Genomic DNA, 11,367 nt, shown 5'->3' with positions numbered 1-11,367 from the left:
AAAAGTTTGAGGGACCATCCCCAGGAACTATATACAGATGCAGGGGAATGATTGCCATCCTCACTATGTCCCATCCAAACCTAGAACACGGTCTGCACACAGTAGGTTCTCAACAGGTGCTAAACACAGTACGTGTTGCCTGAATTGGCCTTCTCAAAAGTGCTGACACTCATGACCACACAGTGGCTTGTGAGTCCTGCTTGGTCTACAGACTGAGTGGCCGTCTGTGACATTGGCGTCCAGGTATCTTCACAACACAGGCGAGCCTGAGGTTTATGTTGCAAATTAATCTGATCTTGGGAAAATTCTAAAGACTTAGGGGTAGGAGAAGGCTTGGAAGCACTATGGGATGAGGCATGTAGGAATGCACAGTGGGGCTCTTAGCTTCACCTGGGAAGTCAGTGCACCCTCTGGAGGAGGATGCACCTCAGCAAGGGAAAGCCAGCCAGTGGGATGAGAACACCTTCTCTGGACCAGGCAGGTCCTAGCTGGTTTGGTTTCCCGGGTCTCTTGCAGCTTTGCAGTTCTGCCACCCTGAAACAAAACAGACGTGACTGCATCTCAATAAAACTTTATTCACAAACCCAGATGAAGGGCCACAGCTGGACCCACAAGCCACAGCTCTGTTGGTCCCTGAGCTAACTACAGAAAGAGTTGGGCAGAAGGAACTGCCTGTGTCTGTACAGACGCCTCTCATACAAGCACAGGATCCAAATTCATTCAATCTGTATTTCAAGGCACTTACTGTGTGTGTGGCACTGCTCGTACCCTGAGCACCAGGAAGTAACCAAGATGAATGTCGTTGTGGGGGAGACAGACTCTAACCACACAGATATGAACAAACAAGTGGGATGCTCTCCGGGCTGTAGGAGGCAGGAACACATCGTGTATAGCCTGGTGACTGTAGACAAGAGTGGCTGTTATTTTAGGTCAATGTGCAAACAAACCCAGTTTTTAAAGCGCACAAGTCAAACACCACCCAGAAACAACAGAGCAGCGGCAAGCAAGGAAGGAGTCTTGGACCCTACGGAAATGTCAGCCAGGCCAAGGCAACCTGGGCCACATCCTGGGAGTGGGCAGCCTGGAATGAGCTGTGTCTGCAGCCTTCCTGGCCCTGCGGCTGGACGCACTTAATTAAGAAGATACCCACCTCACTGCAGCCCAAGGTGTCTTCTCTAATTAGCCTGAGTTTTGAGAGCTTTGAAATAGAGGATGAAAGGGAAGCTGGGGTGAGTCTCTGGTCACAGGGCAATCAGTCGGGAACTGGGCCGTGAACCCCAAGAACTTGACTCCTGCTCACACCTGCAGGCCTGTGGGAACCAATCCGGCTCTGCTACCGAGTGGAGTTTCGGGCGCCCACAGCAAAGGAGACGGGTGTGAGAATCGGGGTCCAAAATGTGTGTGATTCTCACCTTCTCCCTCCCTCCCTCCCTTCCTCCCTCCCTCCCTTCCTTCCTTTTTGGTCTGTTCCGACTCCCTCACTCCCTCAAGTTAGCCCAGGCTGGTCTAGAACCTCAGATTCTTCCACCTGGGCCTCCCATTGCTGGGTCACAGAAGTGTGCTTGCATACGCTACCAGGGCTTCACTCTCAGCGTTGCTGGTGCTCCCAGCCATCGCTGGTGCTCCCAGCCATTGCTAACTGGGAGCCAGGTGAGTGACTAAGTCCCTCTGAGGCTCTCGCTGTCTTGTTTGAAGTGGGTGACTCCTATGCTAAATGTCTGTAAGCACATGACTCGGGGAAGAAATGATGGCCCCCACTTTTCTTTGGGGCACTTCCCCATTACCTGGTCAGTTTTCCAGACAGGGGCTTTGAGCAGTCAGGGACAGCCTAGCACTGCACAGCGCCAAGAGGGCTCCCATCACACAGACTGTGGCCGAAAGGCAAGCCCTGAAGCTAAGTTACACAGAGAGGTTAAGTTACTCACCCAAGGTCACATGGCTGGACCAGGCAGCCTGGTTCCCCGGTCAGCTTCAGCCTTCCATGGGTGGGTCTTACCCGAGTGGGGACTAGCTAGGCTGAGGACTTGGCTTCCCATGGTACAGGTCTCACTCTGCTCAGCTCTAGCCTACCGGTCTGCGGATGTCTGGGGATTTAAATTGTTTATTGTATGTGTATGGGTGTTCTGTCTGCGTGTATATCTGTATATCGTGTGCATGCCTGGTGCCCACAGAGACCAGAAGAGGGTGTTGGACCCACTAGAACTGGAGTCACAACCAGCTGTAAGTGGCCATGTGGATCTGGGAAAGTGAAGCTGGGTCCTGTGGAAGAGCAGCCAGTCTTAATCACTGAGCCACGTCTCAGACTCATTTCTGGAGATTTTTGAAGCATTACTGATCTTTTAGTTTGTGATGCTTATGGAGGTCAGAGGTCAGGCTCAGGGTTCTTTCTTTGTCTTTTTCTTTTTTCTTGTTTCTTGTTGTTGTTGTTGTTGTTTGTTTTGTTTTGTTTTTTTAAAACAGGATTTTTTCTGTGTAGCCCTGGCTGTCCTGGAACTCACTCTGTAGACCAGGCTGGCATCGAACTCACAGAGATCCACCTGCTTCTGCCTCCTGAGTGCTGGAACTAAAGGTGTGCACCAACACTGTCACTAGTGTTGTTTCTTAAGGGCCACCTACTTGGGTTTTTTAAATTGGTGTGTGTGTGTGGTGTATATTACATGTGTGTGGTGTGTGTATGTGTAGTGTGTGGTGTGTATGTGTGTGTGTATGTGTAATGTGGGATATATGTGGTGTGTGTAGTGTGGGATATATGTATATAGTGTGCAGTATGTATGTGTGGTGCATATGTGTGTGTGGTGTGTGTGTGTAGTATGTGGTGTGTATGGTGTGTGGTGTATGTATGGTGTGTGCATTGTGTGTGTAGTGTGTATATTCATGGTATGTGTGTGATATGTACATGGGGGGGTGAGTGTGTGATGTATATGGTAGTGTGTATGTATGGTTGTGTGGGGTGTGTGTGTGTGTGGTGTATATTATATGTGTGTGGTGTGTGTATGTGTAGTGTGTGGTGTGTATGTGTGTGTGTATGTGTAGTGTGGGATATATGTGGTGTGTGTAGTGTGAGATATATGTATATAGTGTGCAGTATGTATGTGTGGTGCATATGTGTGTGGTGTGTGTATGTGTAGTGTGTGGTGTGTATGTGTGTGTGTATGTGTAGTGTGGGATATATGTGGTGTGTGTAGTGTGAGATATATGTATATAGTGTGCAGTATGTATGTGTGGTGCATATGTGTGTGGTGTGTGTGTGTGTAGTGTGTGGTGTGTATGGTGTGTGGTGTATGTGTGGTGTGTGCATTGTGTGTGTAGTGTGTGTATATTCATGGTATGTGTGTGATATGTACATGTGTGTGTATGTATGGTTGTGTGTGTGTGTGTGTGTGTGTGTGTGTGTGTGTGTGTGTGTGAAGTACGGCTTGTTTGTGGAGGTCAGAAGACAATTCGCAAGAGGCAGTTCTTACACTCTACCGTATGAGTCCAAAGAATTGAACATGTCATCATGTTTGATGACCACTGCCTCTGCCTGCTCAGTTATCTTACTGATCCAATGTTGGTTTTTTTTCAAGTCTACAAGTGTCCAGCTTCTATGGGGTGCTGGGGGATAGAGTTTGGTCTTCATACCTGTGTGACAGTCGCTCTACTCACTGAGCCATCTCCCTGCCCAGCTTCTAGTTCTAAAGCCATGCTTGTGTGCTGTTTTGTTCCTGCCTACCACCACCCCAGGTCGCATCTGAGAACACCACAGTACTGACCAGGAGTGAGATGGCACACACCCCCAACTCCTGCATTTGGGGGTCAGAGGCAGAAAGACTTCTGTAGCACAAGGCTAGCCTGTGCTATAGAATGAAGCCCTATCTCAACCATCCTAGGGCTGGGATGTGGCTCAGTGGGAGAGCGCTCGCCCAGTGTGAGCAGGACCTGGTTCCACTCCCAGCGCTGCAGATAAAGCAAGCAAAACCCAGGTGAGGCCTGGACTTGAGAGTCCTTCCTTCTGAGTGGACACTGCAGGCTCACATGAGGTCATGAATGGCAAGAAAAGGCAATTTTTAAATATCAGAAGACCAATGGGAAAAGAGAAAATATGGATGGTGAAAGGGTTTGCCAGAAGTTAGTTAGTTAGAGAGAGAGAGAGAGAGCGCAAGAGAGAGAGAGAGCCACCAGAGCTAGAGAGTTCTGGGCTGTGCAAGGGTGATGTGTACACAGAAATATGGGGTGTCTTTGAGAGTTTTATCAGCCTGGGGTGCAGGGCATAGAATCCTGGAAAATGCGACGGCCATCAAGGTGGCCCTGAATCTGTGGCTTTTAGGGTCTTGTCTCAAAAATTTAAAGAATGAAGTTCACAGAGCACAGAGCACTAGTTTTGGGAAGAGATGTATTATAGATTCGTAGGTGAGAGCCGTATTCTTTGCATTCAGCACGGAGGGGAGCATGGAGGACAAGCGCCCACATGGCAGGGAGGGAACTTCAGAAGAACAGGGAAGCCCAGGGCACTGAGGGCAAGCTGGGCTCTGGCCAGAAAGGCAGAAGAAGGAAAAGTTGTACCCAGTTCTGACTCAGGCCCAACAGAACCTCACAGCTGGCAGGGCTGTGCTGGGGGTGGGGATTCTGGGAAGAAAGAATATTCATCACATTAAAGGGCATTCTCCATCTTGGCAGCGAGCTTGAAGAGGCCCTTCCTGGGGTGGCCCCTTGGCCAGGTGGTGGGCAGGCCCAGCTGGGTTAACTCTGGCAAAACGAGAAGGGTAAGTGTGTGTCACCAGATGTTTGCCCTCGGCCATAGGACAGCACCTAGTGTGGGCCCGCTTCTGACCACAAGCTATGGGGGCCAGGAAGGTGTGGGCAAGTGGAGTTCTGACCACTCAGGAGAAAGTCATGCTGTGGGGGCTGCTGTGGCTAGGGGTGCTGAGCCTTCCTGCCCACCACTTTACTGTGATCTTTAAACCAGTGTGTGTGTGTGTGTGTGTGTGTGTGTATGTGGGTATATACACAGATCATGTGAATGTATGAGTTCAAGTGTGGTATGTATATATGTATATGTGTGCTATGTATGTGTTTTGCATGTGTATTATGTATGCCTATGTATATGTATATATGTGTGTATATATGCGTGTACACGTGTGTGTATATGTCTGTGTACATGTATGTGCAGGGTACATGTGTGTATGTGTGTGTCTATGTATGTGCACATGTGTATGTGTATATGCATGTAGTTATGTGTCTGTACATGTGTATGTTAATGTGTATGCTTGTGTTTTTATGTGTGTATGTCTCTGGATGAATGTCTGTGTATGTCTATGTCTATGTGTGTATACATCTGTGCATGTATATGTGTGTGAATGACTATGTTATGTATATATATGAGTGTGTGCATGTACATGTATATATGTATGTGTGTATGTATGTATGTATGTATGTATGCATGCATGCATATGTTAGCATCTGATTATGATGCCCACAAGGTAGGCATTGGCTCAACCTTCCAACCACTTCCTTCTGCACCAGCTTCTCCAGAGAGTACAGCCCAGAGGTTCAAGTTGAAGAAGCTTTCTAGAAGGTTCCCACAAGCAGACTGAAAGAGAGCTGGACAGGCAGGAAGGGTTAGGATGCATTCCAGCCATGGATGTCAGTAAAACTCCACCCTGGGCTGTCTGTAAACCTACTGAGATCCCCAGCCACGTGGCAGCCTGTGAGGTAAGAGCCGAGTCATCCTGAGGCTGAAATGCTTTGAATTTACCCCAGGTTTCCCACCCCAAAGCCCATGAGCCCACCAGCCTACAGGACGATGAGCCAATAAACCCATAAGCCAATGAACTCATGAGCCCATGCAGCCACAAACTCACAAGCCTACGAGTCCAAGAGCCTACATTCACATGAGTCTATGAGCCCACAAGCCCACAGACCCACTAATCCACAAGCCTACAAAACCATGAACCCATGAGCTCATGAGCCCAAAGCCTACAAACCCGTGAACCTATGAGCCCATGAGCCACGAGCCCATTAACACTTGAGCATACGAGCCCATGAGTCCACAGGCCCACTCTTTAGAGGCTGTGGCGAGAGTTGGAAGTGAAGCTAGGTTACATTGAAAACTTCTGGCTGTATACAAGGAGCAATCCACCTCTGGGTCTCCAGTGATCTTCAAGAGCATTAGGGTCCTGAGAACCACCTCTGCTGCCTACTGGCCCATAGTCAAACTCTGGGCTGAGCCACAGCCTACTGGCTCTCTGGTTACTTGCAGCCAAATGCACTATGGTCTGTCCTCCCTCCCTGGAACCATTGCCTGCCTGGATCACACCACACACAGGGACAGCTTGAGATCTGGAGCACAGAGACCTGCTCCTGGGGCCACACTGTAGAACCTTATGTTCCCCAGCTCACCGGAGGCTCCTACCTCTTGACTTTGTCTCTTCCTTCAGGCTTTGGTGGCTCAGCCATCAGCTGCTCCAGAACTCAGCCCTTCCCAGAGGAGGCAGAGCTGACCTTTCCCCTGCTCTCCCTGTCTGTGTGTCAATAGCCCAAGGCCACTGCTGAAGCTTTGGAACCCAGAACAGTTCCCCACATCCTTTGATGGAGAGGATGAGCAGTGTATCTGCTGCTCCTGGAGAGGAGTGAGTCACGGTCACAGAGCTGGGGTCACTCTCAGGAGGCTGCTATCTCGCTCGCTCGCTCCCTCCCTTGCTTGGTACCCAGCTCCCCCCTCCCCGCCCCCTCCCCCTGGCTTCTGAAGGCCCTGACTCATGAGCAGCTTGTGGTCAGCTCCAACACTCAGCTCCTTCTCTGTTCATCTTGTACCCAGCCGGTGGCCTTTAATTAGGTGTAGTTAATTTCCTGTCTCTGTCCATGCTGTCTCCCCTATTTTTAGCACATTATGCTAAATACTGAGGATGCCGTGGTCCTGGCAGAAAGGGCTGCTATGTGCTGAGTACTTTTTTTTCCCCTTGGAAAAGATGTCCATTCTTTTTTTTTTTTTTTAAAGATTTATTTATTGATTATATGTAAGTACACTGTAGCTGTCTTCAGACACTCCAGAAGAGGGAGTCAGATCTCGTTACGGATGGTTGTGAGCCACCATGTGGTTGCTGGGATTTGAACTCCGGACCCTCGGAAGAGCAGTCGGGTGCTCTTACCCATTGAGCCATCTCACCAGCCCAAGATGTCCATTCTTCAGACAGAAAACTAAGGTCTCGGGCTGGGGAATGCAGCTTGTATTCTGCCAGTCCTTGCTGCTGTGCACGAAGCTTCACTTACACAGACGCACGTAAAACTCAGCCAGGGGAGGTTGAGGCAGGGGCATCAGTTGAGTACCATCTTCAGCTGTAAAACAGGTCAAGGCCAGCTTGGGTTCCATGGGACCCTGTCTCAGAAGTAACCAACCACAACCTAAGGCTGGGAAAGGGGAACTCGCCTGCCCAGCATGGTCAAACTGAAGACCTGGTGCATTGAAGAATGACCCCCAACTAGCCCTAGAGGAGCCCAAGAGCCTGTCTCTGAAGCAGAAAGCCCACACCAGGATGCTACCTGAGCCACAGCTGCCGTGCTGGAGACTAGACTAGGCAGCTACTGTTTAAGAGCCATCTGGAGCTCGGAGCTGGAGAGTGTGTTTGGCGCCTGAAGGTTGCTGTACGGGACCCGAGCTCGTCAGCGACTGGTCCTCATGTCACAGATGGCTGCCACAGCTCACACATCACCTCTTCATCCACCATGTCCAAATCAGGAAGAGAAGAGAAGGGGCAACCCGGCCTCTCCCCATTTGCCTTTTTCTTATCAGAAAGGAAACACTTTCCCAGAAGTCTCCGGCAGAGTTTGTCTTTGGCCAGAAATGGGTCACAGAACCCCCACTCGTGCCCCCACCCATGCCCCCACCCACCCCCCTGGGACCAATCCCAGGCCGAGGAAGATGGGCTTGCTAGAGTGGACTTAAATCAATCACAGTTTCTTCCGTGGGGCCTGAGCCCATGACCAGCTGGAGGAGGTCAGCATCAGGCAGCTGGCAGGAAGTGAGGGCAGCTGACAGGCCGGTCCCCAGTGCCAGATCAGCACTTTCCAAAGTTTACCAAAGGTACCTGGTGGTGGGCTGGGTGTCGGGGGATGGGGCTGGAATGTGGGGGAGGAGTGGAGGGTGGAAGTGTGAGGGCAGAGGGTAGAGGAGGAGGTGGGATGGAGAGAGGAGATGGGAGTGTTGGTGTATGTGGGTAGGAGGGATGGTATGTGGAGGAGCGGGGCGGGGTGGGGGGGAGAATAGGGACAAGATAAGGGACAAGCTTTGGTACTGGGATGCGGAAGGTTCCTTGCTGGCCTGGCAGCAGGGCTCATCCCCTTCTGCCATGTCACCGGTGGCTTAGAGGGTTTTAGGGTTTCATGGTCTCCTCCCCCACTTCTCATGAGGTACCACCACTGTAGGGTGCTAGAGGCGGGGCACCCATCTAGGCTACTGGACATTGAGTCCCTGTAGGAATTTTCAAGGTTCCCCAAAATGTGAAATCTTTTCATTAAAAAAAAAAAGTTATATATCTCATCCTAACAGTTTTGTTAGCTGGTTGTGGTGGAACATGCCTGTTAATCTCAGCACTTGAGAAACTGAGGCAGGAGGATTGCTGCAAGTTCCAGGTCAGCTTGAGCTACATTGAATATCTGTCTCAAAAAAAAAAAAAAAGTGTGTGTGTGTGTGTGTGTGCGTAGCCTTGGATCCCAGCACTCAGGAAGCAGAGGCAGGCTGACCTCTGGGAACTTGAGGGCCAGCCTGATCTACATATCAAGTTTCAGGCCAACCAGAGATACAGAGAGAAACCCTGTCTCGAAGGGGGGTGGGGCTGGAGACAGGCTCTGCTGTTATGTGTCCAGAGGACATAAGTGTGATTTTTCAGCCTACATGTCTTGCAGCTTACAACTGCTCTAGGGGATCTAACATTTCTGATACTCACACGCACATGCACACTCACATGCACAAACGCATGCACACATGCACTCATACATGCACACATGTACATAAACACAATTAATACCAAAAGCCATTTTTAAAATTATAAACAGCTGAGATGTCACTCAATTGGTAGAGCATGTGCCTGGCATTTGTAAGGTCCTGGGTTCGGTCTCCCGCTATCACCTAGGAAACGAAGGAAACTGATCACTGAAGAGTCAGAGGGGTTCCGGGGGCCATGGGGGGGCGGAACAATCTCGCCATTTCTGTTTTATGCAGTTCCTTGTCCCAGTCCCAGGAGAAGCAAGGTCCTCTTGACTTCCGGCCTGAGCTGCAGAGCAGGGAAGCAGCCAGCCCCCTGGGGAGTAGCTCTGAAGACCTTCTGCAAGTGCCTTCATGACCAAGTGCACACCCATACCCACTCTACCCTGAAGCTCTTAAAGATTTTCCTCACCAACCCCCTTCTCCTAACGAGATCATAAAACATCAAACCAGTCAAACAATACTGATAACAAGTAAGGAGATTCACTTTAAAGCAGTTTGTTGTAAACATACAATTTTATCCTTTATTAAAGGTGGAAGCATGGGCAGGCGATAGGACTCTGTAGGTAAAGGAGCTTGCCACCAAGCCCAACAATCTGAGTTCAATGCCTGGGACCCATGTAATGAAAGAAGAGAACAATTCTCCCAACTTGTCCTCTGATCTCTATGTGTGTGCACGGAACATGCACACACCTGCCCATACGGATGCATGGTCACAAAACAAATTAAAGTGTGATTAAAAAAAAAAGATGAAAGCAAATCTGTATACAAGTGAGATGTAATTTTTTTAAATAATTATTTATTTTGTGTGTGTGAGTGAGTGAGTGTGTGTGAGTGTGTGAGTGTGTGTGTGAGTGCCTGTGTGAGTGTGTGTGTGAATGTGTGAGTGTGTGTGTGAGTGCCTTGTGAGTGTGTGTGTGAGTGCCTGTGTGAGTGTGAGAGTGTGAGTGTGTGTGTGTGAGATGTGTGTGTGTGTGAGTGTGTGTGCGTGCGTGCATGTACATTGTGTATGGACACATGCCCTTGGCTGCTGGGAACTGAGCTCCACTCCTCTGCAAGAACCTGTGCTCTTAGCTGCTGAGCCATGTCCTCTGCCTTATTTACATTTGTATTGGTCCTTCAGCCCACAGGGTTTTGATCTCTGTACATTTGCATACCTACCCACCACACTTCATTAACATTTCTCTCTTCCCACACATCTCTCCCTCATGTGCCTGAACCCAGTTATTTATCTTCACACAAACAGGTGAATAGTGAATAAATATTTGACACCATGGGGCAGAAGACATCTTCAGGGTTGACTAATATTCTGATTCTATAATCATCACGACTGAGCATTCGGCTATTTTTCAAGATCTCGTAGTCTCTAAAAATTCAAACAAAAGTTTGGTCTCTTTAAGGTATCCAAAAGCTCTCTGAAAGTTTAAATTTTCCTCTAAAATATTCAAAGTTTCTTGAAAATTCCAAAATCCCTTAACTGTGGGCCCTGGAAATTTTTTAAAAAGAAAAAGATGATAAAACACATGCCTTTGTCTTCTGAGTGGAAAGAACCAGGACACAGCCATAGTCATTGAAGCCAAACCAAAAATCAGCAGAGAGTTCAGCGTTTGCTGCCTGGGACCCTCTAGCAGTCTTCCGAGGAATCTGGGCAACAACACCTCTCTGGCCTCGCTATCCAAAACACACCGCTGCTATCCCAGACTCAGGCCAGGTCCACTCCATCTGTGCTGCTGTCCTTAGTGTCATCCCATGGAGCTGACACCTCCAAAATGCTGGGGTCTCCTGTAACAGTCTCCTCCCAGATTAAAACATTCTATCCTTGGGAGAGTTCCTCAAGCAGGGAGGTCAACAACAAAAAAGTAGTTCAAGAACTCCCTGAAGCTGAGCAGACTCACTAGGCCCTGCCCTGCCAGAGTAAGCAGAGCCCAACTGCAAAGAAGACTCAGACCAGACTAGTTGCGTGGAAGACACAGAAACTGGCTGAGCTGACTGCCAGCCAGGCTGCTGGAAGAGATCAGCTGAGACACCTGGAGAGGGCACTCTCCAACCTGTTGAGCTGCCTGCAGGCTGTGCAGTGGGTTCCAGGTTAACAGCTTTGTGAGCTGTCACCCATGCTGAGTGGGCTTTGGTGACATGGTTGTCTTTGAGTCATTCCTGCTCCTGTGAGTAACCTTTCACCCATGTAAGTGACCCCAGTAAAGCTCATTGGTTCATCAGGTTGGACTCTGGTGGCACTGTACTTTGGCCTGACGTAGGTTCCCTGTCCGGGGTGAGCAGATGTGTGTGTTGTGTCTTCCCAGAAAAAGTTTTGTGACACAGCAAGTGTCACAACTGGGCTGCACCTTCATCATCAGCCTCTCTTCAGGGACTGTCACCCTATCACATGGTACCTGGCCTCTGCGCCTCTC

General features: G+C 49.5%; 1 long non-coding RNA gene across 1 annotated transcript; it reads right to left on the bottom strand.

Moving 5' to 3' along the window:
- Positions 1–260: 260 nt before the first annotated feature.
- On the bottom strand, positions 261–6,481 carry LOC110290495 (uncharacterized). The gene is made up of 3 exons (XR_002377443.3): positions 6,392–6,481; positions 746–901; positions 261–534 (listed from the first exon to the last, which is right to left on the bottom strand). It is a non-coding gene; the product is annotated as an uncharacterized LOC110290495 (long non-coding RNA).
- Between the last annotated feature and the right edge of the window lie 4,886 nt (positions 6,482–11,367).

The sequence above is a fragment of the Mus caroli genome, unplaced genomic scaffold (genome assembly GCF_978045245.1).
Source record: "Mus caroli unplaced genomic scaffold, Mus_caroli_1 scaffold_2, whole genome shotgun sequence".
Lineage (NCBI taxonomy): Eukaryota > Metazoa > Chordata > Mammalia > Rodentia > Muridae > Mus > Mus caroli.
The sequence above is the reverse complement of the archived record's forward strand: the minus strand, read 5'-3'. Positions and strand labels throughout refer to the sequence as shown.